This window comes from Struthio camelus, chromosome 1 (assembly GCF_040807025.1).
Source record: "Struthio camelus isolate bStrCam1 chromosome 1, bStrCam1.hap1, whole genome shotgun sequence".
In the NCBI taxonomy this organism is placed as follows: Eukaryota; Metazoa; Chordata; class Aves; order Struthioniformes; family Struthionidae; genus Struthio; species Struthio camelus.
The window spans coordinates 100,014,893-100,038,511 of record NC_090942.1 but is presented as its reverse complement, the minus strand read 5'-3'; positions in this window follow the sequence as shown (position 1 = coordinate 100,038,511).

Sequence of the window (23,619 nt, the reverse complement as noted above, 5' to 3'; positions counted from 1 at the left end):
CAGTGGTACGTAAGATATAAATTACTAGAGATCAGGAAAATTTCCTACCTGGGCAACTCATAGGGACTAATAATTCTACCAGCTCTAGCAAACATAATTAGCTATGAATACTGATCTTTGGGCATAGGTCTACGCACGCTGACTATTTAAAGACATAAGCAGAACAGGCTTCAGGCAAGCACTCCCCAAGTGCTAAATGCAGAACAGTAAGCCAGCTGCTTATGGGTTTGTCTCCTTTTCTCAAAAGCATGAAGAAGGAATAACTGCCAGAGGCAGCGTGCAAGACCAAATGGGCTAGAATTCCTTTTGTTACTGCTAAGGTAGCATAGAAAACACTGTTGGTAAGGATCAACTATAATCACTGTATAGGTCTCACAAACATCAGAACTGCTGGGTGCTCTTGAGCACCCTTCACTAAGAGAAGTAGAGCACATCCCAAAACACCAGTCTTGGCTATTCAGCACAAAGAACAAATTGCAAAGCTTTTAGGGCTGGTCTTCAAGTTTCTTATATCAGAAACCACATGTATACAGTGAGATCATGTGCTGAACAATCCTGCTCCATAATCTCCCCTATTAGTCAAGAAGATCTCCCTATGCTACCTGCTAACCAGCCTCACCAGCTCCTTATTGTTCTTCATTGCTCCTCATTGCTCTTTATTGTTCTTACTGTACTTGATTGCTTTCCTCATGACAGCAGTGCATTTAACAGCTGCGACCAAAACCTGCAGGCCCAATCGCTACTCAAATTAAGACTTTGAAGAGAATGAGATGTGTGAAAACAAGATTCTTTTCAGTCCTTCCACGTACATTCATAAATAACTATTCCCTTATTCAAGAGGTTTAACTGAGATAAAAAGTGACTCACCCGTGCTAGTACCAGGAGGATTTTGAAAAAGGCAATAATTTAGGAAAGCTCTGAAACAGAGCTGCAGAATGTCCTATCTATAGGGCTCTATCATCTGTTTCAACTTACTGCCCTAGCTACAAAAGACAAATCACTTCGGAGTGACACTTTGGGGTGTCCAGCCAGAGATTCCTTGAAATCTCTGCTGACGGAGTCCCAATTTTGGAAAGCGTTAAGAAGCTACCAGCCCTCTGAAAATCAGTCTCCTCAGAGGTACTGTTAGTTAGGCTGCCAAAAACTATGACCTCCAAAATCACTTATCTGAGGCTTATACTAATCCTTCAAACAGTCTTCAGATTGTGCTCATTAGAAGTCATTGTGTTGCAAAGACTAAACAAACAAAGTCGTTAGTTTATACCAAATGATAGCTTAGTTTCTCATTGGTGCATTGTGATTTTGAGGGTGGAGAAGTTATCTATGCATTTAGCAATCTATGACCATGAAAATGTTATCAATCCTCTGTAAAATTACACCTCAATTCCAGATTAAGTTAGTTTATTTTGCTTAATGGGGAAAGAAAGGTCTGATATTCAAAGGCCAAGATTTCACAGGTCAGATTTCAGAGGTTTCTGGGCCTCAGCTTTGTAAAGGGCTTCATCAAAGCACTTCATTTAAAGAGTTCTGTAATTTCACTGAATTTGGTGGGACTGTTCATATGCATGAAATTAAGCACATCTGGAAATGAACTGGAGCAGGTTTAACTACCTTACCGTATTTCACTCAGAGGAGACACCCACAGAGATTTGCAAATGTCCCGAAGCAGGTCCAGTGATAACTTTTATAAATTCGTCTCTCTCACTGACTTTTGTGGAGGAAAAAAAAAGCAAGTAATGCACGCAGGGCAAACACTTGTTTGGCACATAAGTTGTCATTACTATGTTTCATGTTTCCCCTGGAACACGGACAGAGAAATGCAGAACCTCTGGCATGGGCCCTTACCAGTTACAGCAGCGAGGTTTTTCCTTCTGTCACTTTTTTGCAGAGCTGAATGAAATACAGACTGCATCTCTGAGCACGGCCAGAGGTACCGCTTTCTAACCTGCTATGTCTGCTGTTTCACTTTGCATCTAACATTACACAGGCACTTTTCTAACTCATTTGCGTCTAAGTCCTTAACTAAATACCAGCTGACTGTCCAAAACAACCTGGAAGTGTAAGGCTTACATACATATTATCAGAGCTGTTACTTCTCCCTTCCAGAAAGTTTTGGCTCTGAAGCAACTGTGGAGAAAGGCTAACCTCCAGGTCTCTACAACCTGTAAAACTAAAAAATATAGCCTATTTTACCTGGATCTCAGACCTAGGCACTTACCAGAGAAAGGCAGCTAAATATCTTCAAACATCAACTGTTGTGACCCTTTTTGTGGCCTCAGAGGGAAACTGATACGTTGAAGAGCTTTAAAAGCCAATTGTGGGAGGTCTGTGAAGAACATGCAACATGTATAACTTTTCCCCTGTAAATGAGGAGGGCAGCCCTCTCTTTAAGGACTGTACCTTTCAATTTCAGCATCACTGCTGACAAAGAAGATGATGGAGAACAAATTCTGAGTACAACCTGCAGACTCTCCTTTTTTAATACCAGATTTTCCTATAAAAGCCTCCTCTACACAATACATCCAAAGGCAGCCCTGAAAATCCTCCGCTATGGGAGCAGATCAATCAGCACCAAACGTCCCAGTTAAAAACCACCATCACAATAGGAAAGCGGTACAAACACCTAAGCTTTTAGGCAATAATTTAGGCAAAAATAAAAGACACTATTTCTACTAGTAGTTTTATACATGTGAGGCAAATACAGATTGATGGTGCCAGCAGATCACTTTCATAACAAGGTACAGAATGCAAATGCTTTTTTGAAAACAGTAATTGACTCCTTACCCAGCTGGCTGTGCACTTATTGATATCTAGGTTGCCTGAGTAACCTTATGATATTTTAACACTAAGTGTAACACAGAAAGTAATTTATTATCACCCCTCCCAAATGTATTACTTCATTCACACATAAATTTTGAGACTCAGACATGAACTGCACTATCTGAAATGTCTATCACGACTCGAAACAAACAGCAGACGTTACCAGAGGTTTGAGAAGAGTGTGAGAGCTTGGCAGGGTGGAAAGACGTGTAGCTTGTGTCTCCCTCCACTGCTCTCCCCTTTGCTTCTGTTCCCTTGGGAGATGGCGCACCCGGGAGCTCAGGCATTACTTGATCAGGGGAATCAGCTCTGACAGATTCAAGGACATGCTGCTGACAGGGGTGAAGAAAATTTGTATGCACTTGTATTCGCTGCTTGCAGAGCTCAGTTTGGAGGTAGTGATTGCTTTATCAGTGGACTTTCTTTTTTTAATGAAAAAGCTGTGGACTGGCTGGGAGTGATCTGGCCTCCTAATGCAGACACACTCCTGGTGATCAGAGAGGATGCTGAGCCTCAGCCCTCAAAGCCATGAGCTTCTAGCTTGGATCACAATGTGGTGCTTGCTTGGCAGGCTTTTGTTTGGCTGGATTCTGCCCCCATCCCACCAGAGCCAAATCAAAATTCTGAAGCGATTTTGGAAGAAAAGTTCGGACTGGGATATGACCTTGGTAGTTCAAACTCACCCTTGATTCCTGAAGCCCTGAGCTCAGAACAGAAAACCCAGTTCCCAGGGCCCTCATTGTGAAAAGTAGAAAGATGCATTCATCAGGTTTAGGTTACAGATCGATCAGGAGTCCCTTAAAATGAAGTGCTTGACCTGAAACAGCCAAATCCTCTCATGCTCAGCTCTCGAAAGCACCCTCCCACTCAGTGCCCTCCACCAGAGCATTCCCATTCCCAGCAATCAGTATTCTGGGGCACAGACTCTTTCCTTTCTTAATGCAAAGCCTTACTTACACTTCCTGTAGCAGACTGCATGTTAATGAGGACAGTTTGCAACCTTCGCTGTCAGTAAGAAATCCCGGGATAGTGCTCCTTGATTCCTGGTTGGTGGGATGCACTGCACATAGCTCCCTCTAATTAGGGGGAAAAAAGCCAAATGGTACCTTGTCAATGTGCAGTTAAACCGAGTTAAGTTAACACAATGGATGCTTCATGTTTCAGGCAGAGTTGACGTTCCTCAGGGAACTTTTCTGCCGGCCTTTAACAAATATTCAATGAAGTTGTCAACTTTGCTGTACTTTCAAATTTGGAGGTTAGAAAGCTGAACCAGAACACACACACATACGCAGCACACATGGGTACACATGGTAGCAGTTAGGTGTGCAGTGGCGCAATGCAGCACAGCAGAGATTTTTATTTAAGAGATATGCCTACTCTTACTCAGATTACTGCATTACTGAGATATAATAGGGGAGATAAGGGCACCACTGAGTTAGTCACAGTACATGTATCCCCAAGGATATAACCTCTGAGGAGATCAGAATCTGAATAAACAGATGATGAATGACAAACTCTGGGAAGAGGAAGAGAGGCACGGAGATGTCCAGTGCCCTCTGCAAGTAGGCACAGAGTGTCAGGAGATAGCTGGAAGCAGAAACCAATTCTTCTGAAGAGACTTCTTGCTGCAGTGAAAGGAGTATACTGTTAGCACACATGGTCCAAGAATGCTTATGCCTACCTGAGCACACATTCCTTGCAAAAGGTGGTCAGGAAATAATACTTTCAAAGAAAAATATTGAAAGAAGTCAGCTTACTCCCAAGATCTAACCTACTTTTTTCTGGTTTTAGTGAAAAATAAAAGACTGAAAACAAATTTTGTAGGTTTAAAAATTTAAATCATGTTTTTACCTAAATGGAAAATATTCTAGTTCGCATAAAAAGATGGTTCATTTTTTGTTCAAACACATGAGCAGAAACAATTCATTCAGGAGAAAGAGGGCCTTTTATCTTCAATAACATATTTTGACTGAATTGGTACAGTCATTCCTCTCATTACACATGGCAGCAGAGAGCTATGTCCCAGTGCTCATAGACAATGAACACTCTTCTTCCGCTTTTGTCTTTCACATTGAAGGTAGAGCATGCTTGCAACACAGTCAAGCCCACATTCCCACATCAGCGTGCTGTAATCTCAGATTCATTCTCTATTTGTACATTATTCACCTAAGAAATACTGAAGCTTTAGCTATATGGATGTGAAAGGTGAGTTGGTATGGACTAGGGTAAGGAATCCTGCACTACGTTCAGCTCCTTTCTCAACTATGTTTGGCGTTGTCCTCAAGTTCAAGGCTCATTACCTGATCTGAAAGCCTGTTATGTCTCACAAAACTTATACGTTTAGCTCCTGGTTGTTATCATGGTTTAAAAGCTGTCATTTCACCCTATGCACAAAGAAATGCTTTCACTATCTACGTCAAAGTGATCCATGTGCTTCTCCCACGGTGTTTCAAAAGCATCTTCCAAGGTAGAGCAGCACAGGAGTCCTTTTGTGAGGGCAATTTGCTCTGCCATTATATTGTCTGCAGGTATGCAGCTGTATTGTTTTGCCATGTTGATCTTGGAAGGAGGTGGAAAGCTCATAAACTAAAAAACGATTGGTTTCCAGCCTAGCTTTATTTTTTCCTAGCCCACTGTGTTCTCCAAGGGAATCTTCTGTGGGTTTTTTTGTTAAGGAGGAAAAGAAAGATGCAGTCGTGTTGCAGATGCAACAGAGGGCAGATGCAGAGCTGGGGCAGATGCAATATTACTTCAAATCAAGGGCTATATCCTGTTCTGTTTCTTACTCATTTCTTCTGTCAACTCACTTAGATCATGAACACACCTCATCCTGGATCTACATCAGCTGCCCACATCTCCCACTGCCCGATTCCACATTTGTCTCACTGCAGGGAGCCCGTGGCCACAGAGATACTTCAAAGGCGAACACACACACAACACTTGAAACTCAGACGTTGAACACATGCTGAACAGAAAAATAGTTCATACAGAGGGGCACAGGACCATATAAGCGGCGCTAACCCACGTGTCTGACATCCTAGACACACTCTCTGGGATGTACCACTGGTGGCAATGTCCTCTTCTGGCTAAACTCAAGGCTTCCCAGTAGCACGCATAAATGGCAAAACTCAGGAAACAAAGGCCATAGTCTGCAAAAGAAAGGGAAAAAGTAGCCTCATTCGAAGAAGCAGAACATAGAGCTCCTCAGCAAACAGAAATGGCACAAATGCGAACTGTTCACGGCTTGCAAATACCAACTGCAGTGAAATGTATGGCATTCACAGGGAATTTCTATTGAGCCCCATACAGTTACAGAGGCATTCTTCCTTAAATGTGAGAGAGTTAATGAGAATAATATATGTGCCACTTCAGCATGATGCCTGATGATCATGCTGTGGAGTACGGAAAGAAAAACCTGCTTGAGAGAAAATGCTGATACCTTCCCAAGGCAAATAAAAACCTGAAACTTGGTATATGCTTTTTTTCGGAGAAGTTACAAGTGTCTTGTTGTACAGTGTGTGGATCTCATCTACAATACAGTGCACAGTGAAGTTGTTCAGCACGTCACCTCCACTGCTGGGTACGAAGCCAGAAAATAAGTAGGCAGGTCACTTCCCGCCTCATTAACACAGCAGGAGGGGAACATCTGAAAAATATGACTGAAGAAACAGCCATAGAGCTCATTGGAAGATAAACAATACCCAAGATACAGCCATGATTCCCTTCCTTTATGTTATTTCTTTTTGTCTTTTTCAGTGGCTTCTTTTCAGTTGTTTTGAACTGCTGGTGATTTCTGCCCCTCCTAACTTTTAAGAATCCCAAAGCAGAGGGGCAATAAATTTTCTCGTTTACTTAAAATATAGGGGTTCCCCCCCTCCTTTTGGAAAAATAGGTATTACATCAGCGTGACCACCTCTTGCATTATTGTAAAATCTCACCTTGTAGAAAAGCAGGTGGCTTCAAGCAGAGCAGGAGGATACATTTAGAGCACTTCTGGCACTCAGCCAACTCTATTCTGTTTTTTTACCATACCACAAAGAGTTTATCGCCTTCGAAGGCACCATCTCCCTCGGGAGGGACGTCCCAGGAGACACTCTTCAAAGGGTTGTCATACAAACACCATCCTTCAGCCCCACTGGAGCTTGACTAAACGCTGCGGGTATGTTAGGGGTTTTTTTTGGTTTGTTTTCCTGCCTCTCTCTAATGTTCTAATTTTTAAAAGCTGCTATAAAGAAAGCTTTCAACAGAAGGCTAAGTATGTGGAAGGAGAGGTAGTCAAAAATATTTCATAAAAGAAAGAAAAAGTAAAATGTTCATGAAAATGAAAAGCATCTATGTTTTGTTCAGATTTTTCACCAAATTCTTCATTCCAAAAGGTCCACTTATAGCTGTTTTTCCTGTTGGGTTGGTGGGGAAAAGTCCATTTGTTACTTTGATCTTTTTTGATTAAAAAAAAAAAAAAAAAGACAGTTCTACTCCTCCGTTATATTCATGTTATGACTTTTAAATGAAAAGAACTACATTAGAAACCAAAGGCTTTTCAGTGGTACATCTAGTTCACATTACAAACCTTATACAATCTGCTGTGACATAGGTTAGCAGTTATACAGTGAAAAATGAGACAGCAGGTATATTGTTACTTGCCTAGGGAGACATCAGGAAAGCACAAAATGTAAAGGTCTCACAAAAAGCCACCTGCAAAGTCCAGTTTCAAGCACAGAAGGAAGACCTGGGTCAGAAGAGACAGGTAGGCTAAAATCAAGTAGCAGGGCAACGTTAGCTTTGATCTACAGGATTTGCTGCCTTCGCTGCCCACACGTCCGTGGAAGCTTTGCATCTCCCAGCCATGGCGTTACCCCAACACAGGGCTTGCAGCATGCAGCCAGGTAAAAATAGCACGCCAGGAGGAGAGCACAGCAAATCGTCAGCCTTCCTGGGCTGGAGCCTCTTTCGATCCTTCATCTTCTTCTCCTGTATGGTGATAATGATAGCCTGTCACATGCCCCTCTTCCATTTTTGGCAGGGAGAGGTTCAAAAAAGGTTTTTCTTGATAAAAATCACCAGAGTTTTGAGTGGAACAATCGTCATTATTTCTCAATACTGTATCTTTATTCACAGGAAGGAAAATCTAACTTTAATTAATTGGTGAAAAAGTGGTGCGGATGCTTTTTGTAAAGCACGGGAGCATTTTTAGCAAGTAAAATGAAATAGCACCAAAATTTCCTGAGCAACTAGCAAACACTAGTTCCATCTGGCAGTGTTAAGTCATTTCAGATAAATGCTAACCTTCAACAGATGTCCTTTTGATAGGTCTGTACAGCACCTAGCATAATGAGATGCTAATCTCCAATTAGGAACTTTAGATACTTGCTGAATGTATGTTATTGATAATATTGCTATTAATAAGACAGTTTACGTAGACTTTGGCAGTTCAGTCACCACCCTGTCTGCCATGTAGGGTTTTACATTGCATGGTGAATCATGTAGTCATACAACATTTATCCCAAGTAATTAGTGCTCATGGTTGTGTTAGTGTGGCCTGCCAAAGAGGTTTGAAATCCTATTTCCTCTTAGCAATGAAAAGATTTACAGCCCTCAGAGTAAATCAGTGGCGTATAGGTGAATAAAAAGTGGTTAACTCATCTGTTAGGTGCATATATGAGATATTGCTCAGATCTGTAAATTCATGGGGGGAAAATCTCTTTACCTGAACCAATTCTCCGCTACACTAATAAGTTAAATAATTTACCAAGGTTCTAAGTCTGCACAATAGCCTTATTTTAGCTCTTAACTTTCATTGTGTGCCGAAGTAGTTTCGAGGTCAGTTTTATTAAACAAATGCTAAGCTGAAGACAGAGTTAAGCTGTGCAAATAGTTCCCTGAATTGGGAAGCACGTAACCAGCAGATAACTCAGTTATGCTTAAATATTTTGTAGATATATTTCTTTCATTTTCTGAAGTTTGGAGCAAACTTTGGAAATAAAAATTCCCATTTCAGGAAACACAGCAGCATATGTGCAGACGCCATTGGAAAAATATATTTGCTGGGCTGGGATTTAGACTGAGCTTGTCTAAAGCAAGGGTTAGACATACTTTAGCTGCTAGTACACAGGCAGGCAAACTGCTCTTTAGATTTTTTTTTCCCTTTCCTCAGAATACATTATTTGTAAAGGACAGTTGAATTAAGTTTCTTGTCTTTCATTTTTCTCTTTTTTCTTTAGCTCTATATTGTCATACATGGCCAGTTATTCTCACTTTTCTTGTGAGCAGCATACTACCCTACCACTTAAGTAAAACTGCTTTTCAGGAAAAATATGTCCTTCAAGATGTTATGACATTTTCTGAAACAACATAATGCAATGTGACTGATGCAGATGGATATGCCCCATAAAGCTGAGAGATTTAGAGAGATGTGGTTTTCCCCAAAAACTCACTTCATAAAGCAATTTTTTTTAATCACTTTAAAATCCTGCCTAAACTCTTTGGAATACATAGCAAATGTATTTAAACTTTTATTTAAAAGGTTTTTTTACTTGAATGCTTAGAGATTTTCTGTGTGCAAGGCTTTTTTCAGCTGAGTACGTAGGGAAAAAAAAATAAAATATACAATAAAGCATCTAGCTAATGCTTCTGTTTTTTCTTTGCTCCCCTCCCTGAAGGAATAGAAGTGTTTTAGTGAGATCAATAGTTGTAAATCATTAGAAATAATCTGAGGTTTTATTTCATCTACTTTTATTATAATGTCCATGCCATCTGCTATACATATTGGGGTTATTACACTAATTCATATTGCAGGCTCCAACCTCTGAGTGAGAGATGTCAGAGGGCAATTGATTAAAGGATATTTGCTCTGTTACACCTTTTTCTTTAATTTCTCGCTACATGGATTTCAGGTTGAGCAAGTGAGCTGACATAATAATAATGATAATGGGGCCTCAGGTCTGGAGATAAATGAGACACGTGTCTTTGTGCATTCATAAATATCAGAACATCTCTTAATCTGGTGGCAATGGGAGGGACAGCAGTACAGCCAGTGTCAGCTGTGTGTTAGTACAAAGCTAAAGGCACAAGGTTGTTTCTTTTCTTAAAAACCAAAAGAGAATGGATGTTTGACATGGAAATAGTAGTTCAACCTAGACATCCACTTGCTACACACTCCTTATTATCTATGGCCAAAAAAATTCTGCGTGGCGTGAGTAGGACAAAGAAAAGAAGAAGAACAAAGAACAACTCAAAAGGTCCTATAATATAGCACGTGATATCACACATATTGAGAGAATATTGGCAATATATCCAGTATGCGTATCTCTACCTCCAAAATAAGAACTGTTTGCTTCTAAACTTTTCAGCCTTACAGTATATATCCTGAAATTCTTGTCTTCTGCATTTGCACTAAGCCCACGTTAAGATGCAAGGGCTATAGGTGCTTGAAAAAAATCCGTCACCTTGACTCCGTAAGTTCAAGACAGTGTCAAGAATGAGAAATGAACCAGACACGTCATAAATACTAGAGACCGGCTTGGTAACCTTAGAGCAATTCGTTCAAGTATGAGAGTAGCCCGAATATTTAAAAACTAATGCAGACTTCACAACGGCACCTTGAGCTTCACCACATTTTGACCTCCTTATAATTAACTTGTCCAACACGTTGAAGGTCCTGACGCTATACATTTACAGCTGAGTAATATTTGCACACCTGAGCAATTCCAGTGAATACAGTGGAAAACCATGAAAAAAATCGTACTTTGTTGGATACTGATGCTGGATCCTAAATGTAGACAGCTACATGGGACTATGCTAGTCTAAGATTTCCTCTAAAGGACAAAACAGCATTTCAGCATAAATTTCCTCCTTGTCAGGGCTCCAGGACTGTCCATCCAGAACTCATCAAATAAGACAACCTGGGCTAAAAGAGAGGCCTCACCAAGCTGGACAACACAATATAGCTGAGATCACTCACTCCACGCTGTGGCCTTGCCTTTTCCACACATATTTTTGAAGGCTTGGACATCTGCATCATGCTATTAATTTTATTCATGTATACAGTTTGAGCCTGGCTTGTGGCCTCTCTTAAATTGCAGCTGTTGCAGGTTTCAAATGCAAAAGTCGAGCCACTAACAAATTGCACTATCCCTGTGTACACGCTCATGTTGCTTCCATTATGCCCAGCAAAGAACCCAGATTGCCATTTTCAGTTTGAAAATGGTTTGAACAACTGCCACTTATTTGGGTAAAAATGTCCTCTAGCAACCTTAGTTTTGTGCAAGATTTTATTCTAGTCAATGACTATTAAACACCAGTTCTGCTGGTTCTCAAGCACATACCTTGCCTTGAAGCTGAATAACATGCCTTGGAAGTCTCTGATAAACTTAACGTTGGTGGTATTTCTCATAAACTTACAGACTTTGCTCTCTGAGGGCTTTACTCATATAATGCCCCCAAATACCTCGAAACTGCAATGAGCAATTCTTCTTCCGTTCATGAATTCTTAGGCAGCAGTGTCAGATGCTGCACACCATGACCCCCCAACTAGTTGCCTGTGTTGCTTCGTGCATCCAGTTTCTTCAGCAAGAAGGCTCCTGTTTTTCCTGTTATTAGGCACTTTGCAACTCCAGTACTAATTGCACAAATTGATTCACTTACAGCCAGCACAACAGAGAGCAGGGCGACAACAGAGACAAAAAGAATGCAGTAAGGCATTGCAACTAGCGTACTGACGGATGCTGAATAAAAGTGCCAGCTGCGTCTTGTCAAAAGAGATGACTGAAAAAGAAAAACCCAACAAGGACTTTGTGAATTCAGCAGCACTTCAGTGTTTGTAGAGAAGAGAAGAGAAGAGCAGAAAAGATTACCTGGAGCCCCCCTACCTGCTAGGTCACAGCTCAATCCTATGTTGACTTGTGGGGTGCCAGTTCACTGTCATTGTTGCTGCAGTTTGTACAACACAGGATTTACCACTGCATTAAGAATAGAAAAATTCCTTTCTCTCTGTGCTGTAGAGCTTCAGTTACTTCTGCTGTACCCATGTCCCCCCAATGAATTTTTTCTGCAGCTTACTGAACTTTCAGCATTGAATAGGCTGTGTTAAGAGCATAGCAACCGAGTCAGGAGCCAGACTGCTGGGTAACTCTTTTGCCAGAGAGTAAATAAACTCCGTTATAGGATGCAGTCTCAGGAGAGTTCTTTTCCAATTGGCACAGACTGAAAAATACCCTTCCCTTGCAACACAGGGAGAAAAAGTAATACCCTTCTCCTCTAATCTCCCCTACAGAAATCTAATATATTCTTCCTGGCATAACCAAAGCCACAGGCTTCGGGCGGCCAGTAGTACAGCAGGAGTTGTGAGGAAGGCGTGGGCAGTGCTCATGGGACCTGGGCAGAGGTGATGAACGCAGGGCATGTGGAAGACAAGCTGTTTATATCCCGACAGTCTCCACAGCGTGCGTCCCCAGAAGAGTTTAAAGCCATCCTCCTCTGGCAGGAAACAGAGACCTAAGCAGCTTCATCACTTGATTGACCCTGCTAAATCTTTCCCAGGATGTAAAACACGGCTCTAATGCTTCCCTCCACAGGGAAACTCCCTGAGCTAAATGGGATTGCATAGGGTGGAGGCAGATATGCAAAGGGCTCAGCCCAAGGGTTTCAGTAATTTAATAAGGACAAATAAAGCATAGAGAAAATGATTATCAGGAGCATCTTAGCAGATTAGCACCTCATGTTTTGAAAGTGTTACAGGGTCTAAATATTGCAGCATGAACATCTCACTTGTATATGAGCATGAGCAATACTGAAACCACGTAGGAGTTACAGTCTAGATGCCTGAGATGCACAGTTAGCTTAAAGAGCCACGGTCATTATTTTTAGACATGTTTGATTAATTTGCTTTACCAAGACTCAAATGTAACGTAACGTATATAATGCAATTAGAAAGCTGTGTCTCTATTAATACTGTAGGCAAAATTCAGATATAAGGAGCTGTGGGAGTCTAATCATCACTTACACCTTCATCTTGTCTCTGAGAGCGTGTGGACTTTAGCCTGAAAGTTTAAGCATTTGAGAGGCACACGCACTAATCAGTGCTATAGTCATTTTCCTTCAAATTCCACCCCTGAATGTGTGTTTCTAGGTCTACATGAAAATCTAAGAGTCTAACGGGACATGACTGTATTCTGAGGAGGTCAAAAAAGAGGACCAAAACGCAGCAATTGGGTGCCGTGGCTGGAAAGCAAATGAAAAGTAGAATTTATTCCATAGGAGTTTAGCTTGTTCCAGATCAGCAACATGCCAGGCACCCAACAAGCGTGATGCAAAGGGAGCTGCTTATGCTCCATATTCCTCCAAATAATGATACCATACTATAGGTCGGAGTCGTCATTCTTTCACCGTAAGCTCCTCTCTGCCAGGACCAGAAGGTTAATTTCCCCTCTTGGCTACACTGTGTCATAGCACACAGAGGAAATATTTCTCTGCCTCTTTGCGGACTAATAACTAAGTACTGTAAGTTCTGCTTTCGGGGTAAACTTGTTGCCCACCTCTGTTCATGTGCAGCAGGTAGAAACAATCATGTTAAAAAAATGCAAAAAGAAAAAAAGAAAAAAACCCAACCCAACTCTGGCAAACAACCTGGGGATTAATGCAGGGACGCACAATTAATATACACCCTGTTCTCATTAATAAATTGCACGATTATTGCTTTGTTTCTTAAAGAGATTGATGTTCTTTCTTGTCTCAATCATCAAAGGGCAAGCAAGAAGCGACTATATTTAGGTAGTCAAAATATGTCAGCTTGCCGATGGGTATGTTATATAGGAACTAAGAGCACAGAGATGGAAAAGGTCAGGGTCTGGAAAACATCTCACAGACAGATGAAGTAAATCAGCTAGAGAGACTTAACTATTGTCTAATTGTAGTAGCTATTCAACATACTAAATAAAGCTGAGGTTTTCCTTTGCTAGCCATGCTTGGCAAATTACAACTAATGGGTCCCAAGCTGAAACTTAAGCTCTCTTTTTTTTTTTTTTTCTTTTTTTGGCATGGTGTTGGTGATCGGATTAGTTACTGTGTGTTTATATGGAAATGCATAAAGTAATCTGATTATAGTAATACACGTGCTGTGACTGAGGGGTTAGTCCTATCAAAACTAATTCTGCATGTTGTACGTTTTATTGTAATTGATCATTCAATGAGCGGAACAGGAAACGGAACAAGCAAGCGACATTGGAGCAGGCATCCATTCAGCTCATAAGAAACTTATAAATCAGTATGAGAACACTCTTATTCTGGAGGGATTTCCTCCGTGATCCGTTCTCCACATCTTCCTGTATCAAAAACCAGAAATATCCTGTATCATGATAAAGTTTTCAACAACTGATATGTTTGTGTCCTGCACCATTTCAGCTAATGGAGAGCTCTGGGGAGCCACGATTTTGCTTGCTGTGTATCCACTTATTATTCATTTAAAGAACATGGCCATTTGCCAATAGGAACTGAAATGAAATCACCACCTTCACACAGGCAATCCAACAACCCTCTAGTTGCAATGATGTTTTGTCACTAATGGGTTAGTTCAGTTTTAATCCTCGGCCTAGAGATGAGTAACATTAATTATTGTAATTGGCAGTGACAGTAATGGGTGCAACGTTTCTAGGGCTAATTTACTCTACTTTTGCAAGGTATCATGCTAATGTGGCTCTTCTGCTTCAGTACCCAACATAACTAAAGCTAGCTCAAACATCTTTCTACTGTACTACATCGTGCAGTGCCTGCACGTCTTAAAACTTACAATGTGTGAAATGGTGTAGAGTTGCTGCACTTAGGCTATTGACTGGACACAAATATAGTGAAGCATCACAAAAGAATTTATGTGAATCCATCATGCCTGGGCATAATGTATATGAAATGTTGTGTTCAGTTTGGCAGCTGAGTTGGGAAAAAATATTGGTTTGACTTAATAATAATAAAGAGCCCATTTGCAACAGATGAAGATAGAAAACAGATTAAAGTAGGTCATTTTTTTTAAATTATTTTGTACTTCACTTTTGTACTTCAGAGCAACGATCTGACCCAAGGTTTCCTACCTCTCAAGCAAGTCTCTCAACTACCAAGTTATTAGTGCATGCTGAAGTAGGCCTCCCTCAGGCTCATCTGTTCAAACTGCTCTACTTTGAGTAGCATACTTAAATATTTGGTGAGAAAAAAATATCTGTAGCTGGTGGACAGGATGTTCTCCTAAAATATAAGAGGCGCAATTATTTATACCAATGCAATAACACCAACAGGAGGAACTGAGAGCACAGCGCTCTCTCTGAGTGTCCCGCTGTTTGAATACAGATAAACCTAAGTGTTAGGAAACATTTACCAGGACAAAGAGGTGCTGGGGGGTTGAGACGCCTTCAGGCAGGAATTGAGAGGAATTGAGTCTATGCCTCACACACCACCAGGTAAATACCCTAAACAGGAGGCTACTGAGTAAAACTAGGCCTGGACAAGTCTAACAAAGCGCTGAAATCTGAACTGGCAGGAGTTTCTTGGTACCGGTAGTTGAAAATTTAGCAGAGCACAGATGAGACCAAATCAGTCTCTGCAGAAAAGGGCTCAGGAAAAATTAACACTTCAAAAATTATAATTATGTATGGGCATGTATAGATACATAGAGGAAATTAGAAACTTGTATGCACCAAGGGCAAAGACTAGCAAGGCAGCAGAAGGAAAAACAAAAAATCCCAGTCATTTTGTCCTAGTAGTATATGCCATCTCAAATATTAGAAAAGAGCTCTCATTCACAAAATAGAATGTAGGTGCTTTCTTAAGAGTTACATTCTATTAGGTTTTGTTTTTATGTACTGACTAGAAAGAAAAAATATAGGGTCATGAAACAAAGTATCAAAAATAATTCAAAAATATTTTTACAGTTAATCTGAGTGCTTCCAAAAAGGCTTTTATGAAAATTAATCAGTATCAGAACTGCATTAAATTGCTATTTATCAATTTTTTAAACTGCTGACTTTTTTACTGCTTTTTTACTTCAATTTCATAAAAATTGATACCATTTTAAACAGTACAATGTTTAAAACTATATGCATTCATACAAAGGGTAAATCTGGAATTTCTGACTTGCGCAGACAGTATGAAATATAACATCGTTCTCACCAGAGCCAAGCATGCCTAAAACCTGAACACTGAAATTCGTAACAGAAGAACCTGTATTACTACTTAGAGAAGCAGGCAGGACAGGATTCTGAGTAGGCAGCATGCTAAACCTAGAAACAGACCCACTGACGTATTTGTCGACTCAGGAGAGAGAATGGGAAGTGTCATTTTGGGTTAAAAAACTCAATTTCCTGCTGGCAAAGGCCCCTGCACCATATTAATACTCGGTCTCGGAAAGAGTTAAGCCCTCTGCTCCGCTAGTCCCTTCTGGCTGTTCCAGAAACTCCCTCTTCTGATGCTCAGAAACCTTCCTCTCATTTACAGCCCAAATTTATTCATTGCCTGTTTAGACACATTTGTTCCTGTGCCAACATTGTCCTTTGGCTTAAATTGCTCTCCTCCCTCCCTGGTGTTTATCCTCCCGATGTATTTATAGATAGCAATCAGATCCCCTCTCAGCCTTCATTTTGCTAGGCTAAACAAGCCAAGCTTTCCCCAGTCCTCTCTCATGAGGGAGCCATTCTGTTCCCCCCGACTAGCCTCCCAGTCCTCCTCCACACCTGTTTCTGGTTGAATTGTTGGTTTACGGTAGGATGCCAAGACACCACACCAAGGACCCCTCCTTTCCATTAGGGGCCAGGCTGACAGGTGGCGAAGGGAGCTGTTCCCGGGGAGCAGCAGGGATCCCTGTTGGCTGGGAGAAGGGTACAATCGCCAGTGAAGTCAGCGGGATGAGCCGAGGTCCTGTACCCACACCCAGCGGTCGGGTACCCACGGCCAGCAGCACTATTCTCTGAACCTCGTGTGTCTGGTATATTTTTAAGTTTGGAGTCCAAAGTATAGATCAGATCCGCCTGAGAGTGTTTATGCTTGGACTTGGGTGAGAGATGAAAGTAAATGATATATTACTAATGTCATTAAGTTTAAAGTAACACTACATGTTTTGCCTTACGGGGGAAAAAATAGGTAGGTGGTATGAAGAAACCACATCCTAAATTTAGATGACACAACTCAGTTGGCTTAGTAGTTACCACAGCAGTACATGAATCTTGCATTTCACTTTGCAAGTCACACCCCAAAGCACTGAATGCTTTTCCTCTACCACCCTGAGACGCTAAACAGAGCAACAGCTATTCCGTGGCACCCATAAGCCCCACAAGATCTCGGGCCTTCCAGTACATACACCTTCATCACATTCCTGAAGAGGAGGACACTTCAGGCTCAGCTGGCACAAACTGGCTTTGCATGTCTCTCCGCAGTCCCACCTAGAAGAGGGGTTTTACATGGAAACCCATTTTAGGCAGCATTTGGCATCAACTACCTGACAAATGGAGTCAGGAGGTTCAGATGCTGTTATTACTGGAGCTTCAGCTGCCTCATCCCTGTTCTCAGTTGAGGTGCTCATGTGTACGCATGGATTAGCTTGTGACCATACTTAAGGAGACACTCATTATGGGATGCCCCTGGGAGAGGCATCAAGAGATAAAATGACCTGTACTACAATAGGCCTGTGGCAATGAGATGTATGCTCTTTGGGAATAACTAAATTAAAAGTATGCATGAATAGGGCCACTGTTCATGTTTTATGCCAATGTATTTCCTCTGGACTATTTATAAATCTTACATGAAGAATTGTTGGTCAGATTCTCAGCTGGCATACACTGATGGAGCTTCATTAGCTACAATGAAGCCTATCATTGCACCAGCCCATCAGTTGACTCTTTATTAATGAAGTTGTAGAACAGGCCTTTGAACGGGATTTCTCTTTCCTCTCCATAATCCATCCAACTAGATTTCTTCCTTCACTATCCCATGGACAAAATACACTCTTCAGATTGTTGCCAAAACCTCCACGATTCACTATATTGAAATAAATCTGCCTTTTTGGAATTTACAGGCAGGGGTACTATGCTGAGTCTGATTAATCTAAGATTTGAAGGGCTTCAGCCCAGCTATAAGTTTCAGTAAAGATCTGTGATTACAGGTTAAGTGTAGCAATTCTGGATTGCTGAACATTGCTGTATTGATCTCTTTGGACCATTACGTTTGGAATCCAGTAATTTAGGAGGATTATGATTCCAAACATGGTGTAGATGGAGAACACTCATCTAAGTAACGGCTTCTCTGTGCTGCAGACACTGAAGACCAGGAAGCACATCCAGGGCTTTCACTGTATTTTAAGAAGGGCAATGCTTTATCGGACTACATTCATGTTTTTTCAGGTCAGATTCAGGCAGAGACAGGCAGATTTTTTGGGGAAAGAAGGGTAATAAACCTCACATCACTACCACAAGCCCAAAGATTTTCCTGGTTGCTTACGTGCCGCACAGGGTGACTGCGCTATCAGAACAGCAAGGAGTGCTCCTTCAGTAATCCTCCTTTTCATGCTCTTCCAAGCACAGGCAACCTCTTCCTTCTACCGTGGGAGCTAAATAACAGAGAAGATAGGGACAATGGTGTGCTGCTGATCAGCTGGGAGCTCAATCATTATGGAGCACATAATGTAAAAACATGCTAGTGGTGAGATCTAGAGGTCTTGTCCCAATCTAAATTAGAGCACTTTCAGGATGCTCTCATCTGCTTTGAACCACCACTTGCACCAGCAATACCTGTTATCCTAATGGTGAGGAGCAGTATGGGACTTCTGCCTTAGGATGGGAGGTCCAGTATGCCTGGACTATATGAGCAGACAGGCTAGGGGAAGGGCTGGCTATTTGTGCCTCCTAATAGCTCTCTCATGATGCTGAGCAAAGGTAACAATAAAAGAGGCAATTGCATCCAAGGAGCTTTTTTTTTTTTTTTTTAATTCAGTGACAGTTTTGATATTTGTTTAAATGCAATCTCTAAGATCAGGGCTGATGTCTCTTTGTGCCTATAATTGTATTAAAAGTGCCATGCAGCTTTTCGTATAAGCTAGAATATTGGTATTATGTGTCATCTGTGCAAAACACTTATGAGATCTGGTTCATAATAACAGCTTTCTAACATCACACAAGAACATTTCTCAGACCTACTAATTGTGCTGCCCTTTTTGGTCCATCTTATTGATTAAACATCTGTTAGTATTTTGGCGAAATGAGAATTCACTTGCAATGCAATGTGTCTGGTATATTAAACTCTGTTTAAGGCAGCCCTAACTACAAGTTTGAGATACATGCATTGTATCTCCTTAATTGTATCTTAGCATTTTTCGCCTCTGTGTGTTATTTGTGCTGTTTGCTTCAGGGCAGCACAGTGTTCCAACGTTTTCCTTACAAAGAAGTCAAATCATATTCTGTTAACTTTTTTGCCACACTTGAGTAATTTCAGGTGGGCAAATACCTGGGAATTTTGCAAATCAATAACTTTATACAGACCTTTACCTTTCTCATATGTCATAAACCAATTACACAGCAAATTTTATCCTTCTTGGCTACTCCAGAGAAACCGATGTATAAACTGGCTTAGTTTAAAAAAAAAAAAAAAAGCATAACGACTTTTAATTAGACATTCTTAATTGTGAAGAATTTCTTTCTCAAGGAAGGTAAAAACAGGTCTTGGAACAAGATCCCTCTGCTCCTACTCTTCACAATTCAAATTAAAATAAAAAAAGATGTCGGTATGCTGGTAACCTCTGGGAAATTAAAAGAGTAGCTCTAAGGATGGGATTGCAGAGAAGCAATGCAGAGTCCTTCTCTCCTTCCATTCCCTGTGCCTACTAAAAAATTAGAAGTTTTGCATGGAAGAAATCCAAAAGCTGACACAAATAGAGAGGAGCAGAAACTCTGCTTCACTGCTGTCCAATACTATTTCAAATTGACTTACCCTGCTTTCTTTATTTCATTTGCTGACTGATAAAATCTTGACGGTATTAAAAAATAATCAGAGTCCTATTGCATGACTTGTTTTCCTTCTGCATGTTTTATGTATATTGATTGGAGAAATGAAAAAATGCTAATATCCATATGTTGTCATATCAAGAAAATGTGGACGACTTCTTTTCCCAAATTATATTATTATATCTGGATGATTTTGCAAAGATCTGGGAGCTGAGTTAGCATTCAGTTTCCAGATGAAATGAACCAACCCAACAAAAGAACAAAAATGAAATTACTTCTATCCATACTTTATTCCTCTGACATTTACTTTCAGTGCCTCTCTCTCCATCTCCTTCAGTTTGACAATCACAGTATCACCACTGAAATGCTGCCTGGAAGACAGACACCCCCTGCATTTGCCTCTGATCCAGACTCTGTTGAAATCAAAGAGTCTTTCCATTGACTTAGTGAGATTTAGTCAGGCCTTGTACTGCTTGCAGAAGAGAATGGAAACCCTATTACACTGTTTGGAGGGGGTTTATGCTCCTAGTTAAATATTGTAGACCCTAATTTTGAGTATAAGAACAGTCCCTTAAGCTTCAGAAAGAAGCTTCCCTTAAGGGAACATACGTGAGCAAATGTAATACTAGACCAGAGCCTTTAAGCTTATCTAGAACACGACCTCAACAAAACTGTGGCACCCTGTGGTGACGCATATTACTGAGACTGACTGCCAATAAGCAAAATGAACAAACCAAGTGAATACAACGAGGAGAATAACAGCAACAACAACAAGCTTGGACTTGATTGCCACCATCACCCCGAGTAAAAAAATAAATAATAAAAAAATTAAGTAAGCATGCACCTGAGACTACCTGAAAACTAAAGCCTTCTTATAAAAGGTACTGCTCAAGAAATCTTCCTTTCTCAAGTAATAAATAAAGAGAATGCCCTCATAAACACCTATGCCTTTATATTTGGGCAAGGATCTGAACAAACCAGTTCCTCTGATAACTTTAATACATAAAAAGTGTAGGAGTAACAATTCAGCTCTAGAAACTGGTCTTTGACTAGTAAACAGTAGGCAGTACTTTAGCAGCAACACTGGAAGTCTCCTCTTTTCTGCTGCAGAGGCTTGATCCTATGTTCGCTGATTAAGTATCAGCGATTTCAATACCACAGTGTCGGAGCCACATAGAGGCATTCTCACATATAAAAATGCAATCAGATGTCTAAATTCTTTCAAACATTGGTCTCCAAATGCCTAAAGCCTCCCTTATGAACATCATCTCCTGGAGGACGAGAATGATATTCTGGCTCAACTGCATTGACCACCATGCTTCCATCAACAAGGATTTCACTTTGATCAATGCCTACATTGCCAGGAGTGCTGGCTTGACATTTCTCAGTGATTTCTCTTGACATTCAGGTTTCCAAAGCCTCCTATTCCCACTTTCATTTACTTTTAAAGAGTTTATCCCTTTAAGGCTAAAAAATATGGCACTCTGTCTACTTATTTTGCTTACATTGCATGCAGCAAAGCTGAGTGTCTGAGTGTATGGCGATGTCTCTAGCGGTAGGGAGCAGCTCTATGCTCAGGCTGCAGTCAGGGTCAGCTCCCTGTAGCTTTCAATATGTTTTTTTTTTTCAAAGTCCTGATCATGAGGTACCTCAGTGTGCTAGGAGAAAATGGTTCCAGGCACTGGCTTGTGGAAGTATACTGCCCTCTTAGAAATCTAAGTAAGTGTTTCCAAAAAGTTAGGAGCAAAGACTTTAAATACATACACATACACACACACACAAACACACACTCACAGTATCACATGGTATCAGTTAATTAGCAGTAGGAGGTAAGCAAGGTGTGGAAATAGATCAGTGTTTTGAATCAAACAGGCGTTTTATGTGAAAATAAACAATTGCTATAAAACCTGAAATCATTTTCTACTTCGTAAATCCGTGCCCTTAGGTATAGGCAATGCCAGAATTAGGAAGACCCTGAAGGAACTTTAATATTGAGTTAGCTGTGACTCCCAAAATCTAGAACAGCAAAAAAGGATCTGTAGGAGTTTCAAATACTTTGTGAAATGCTTTAACATACAGGTATGCTCATAAACATTTATTCCTACCAGCCAGGTGACTTGCTGCTGCCTCAATTTTCCCTGCTGAAGTGTTTGTCAAATTCTCTCTCTCCACTCATTTCTGATGCACAAAGTGCTCAGGGGATAGCTTATGGCTTAAATGCAATCCCACCAAACAATTTACAACTATTTTTATGATTGATCCTCAAAACTCTAGCACCAGCTGATGGAAAGGCTCCTAAGTTAGGCCTCGTGGAAGACTATTCTCATCTAGTTCAGGAAACATCGTAGTGAGCCAATCTATGAAAGGAAAGTAAAAAGACAGAAACTGAGGGCTGCATTAGAGGTATCTATACAGGTCACAAGGGTAGCCCAAGAGTGGGATGCAGAAGAAACCATAAAGTGATTAGTGCTACGTCTCACTGCCTCAGCTTCCTCTGAGCTGTGAAAAAACAGATGTGATTTTTCTCTTTTTTAAAAGAGATGCCCTCCTCACTACTAGCTGAAGTACAGTCTGCGTTTCTGTCCTTTGGCCTGGTTATACTGTGGCTTGACATTCCCACTTTGAGAAGATGACAGACTGGAGTATTTGCCTGTGGCTTTGGTGGCAGTGTTTGCAATCCTGCAGGAGTCCTGACTGCCCCGAGGAAAGGCTGGGCACCTCTTGGGTTTGTTTTCCTTCCCTTACAATGCTGCAGAGCTCTACCAGGGCTCTTCCCATAAATACATGCTTGCCAGGTGAACAGCAGGCATGGGAAGAGCTGCTGAGAAGTTAGTGATATTCTACCCTGTGCCTGTAAGGATATGCCTAAGATCAGTCACAGCTACTGACTGTTTAAGCCTGCGCTTAACCGGTTTTCCCAACCCAGGTTTAAGCAGCTCCCTGTATATATCACAACCTCTTAATCAAATAATTTGTCTCAGCTATTGGATAAAGAGAGACATTTTGAGAACTGTCTCATTCTTTTCCTAGGGCAAACCTCAGACAGCGTTAACTAGGAGTTAATGAACTACGAGCTGCAGTGTGTCCCAGTTAGTTGCAGCCTAGGGGTTCTTGGCCAGTTTCAGCTGCGCAAAGTCAGTTGTCTTCTAATCCTCTGACAAAGCAACTACACTAGGAAGGGGGTTGAACCTCCTTTTCCTGGTGCAAGATCTGACACGCCAGAAAGAGCTTAAGATTTTGCTTGCAAAATTTTCATGCTTGTTTCATGGCTGTAGAGGCAAATTCAATGAAGTGGGGAAAACAGCTCTAGATCGGAAATGTAATTCAGGCAGCAAAAATGCATTTGTAATCCTTTTGTTCGAGAATTCTTTTCTTTGTTCTTTTTTTGGGCAGCTTGTACTGGAGACATGATGCATAATACTTAGGTTACAGTCATGACAAATACGTAGAAACTGATTGTATTATCTAAAAGACCAGTTATAAGACAGAATTATCACAGAACAGGGGACCTAGCATCTGCCATAACAAGCAAACCCTGTAGAAGCTCTCCTTAGGATGCTCCCCTCCACTTCTGAAACAAACTTTATTATGGTGGGTAGTGGGCAGCATCACTGCTGTATCATCAAGGGGCTCAGAGAAGAGCAAAGTGAGGATTTTGTTTTGCTAAGCTTTGCTTTGTTAGGCTGAAGTTCTCTGCCTGTATTGCAGCCCCTGCCAGCAGCTGTGTCTAATTTCAGTTTCCACCAACCAGATCAAAAATCCCATTGGAAAGGTGACAGGCTAGTGCATTAGTCAACCACACCACTGGAAGGGTTAAGGTGGATAAATTAGA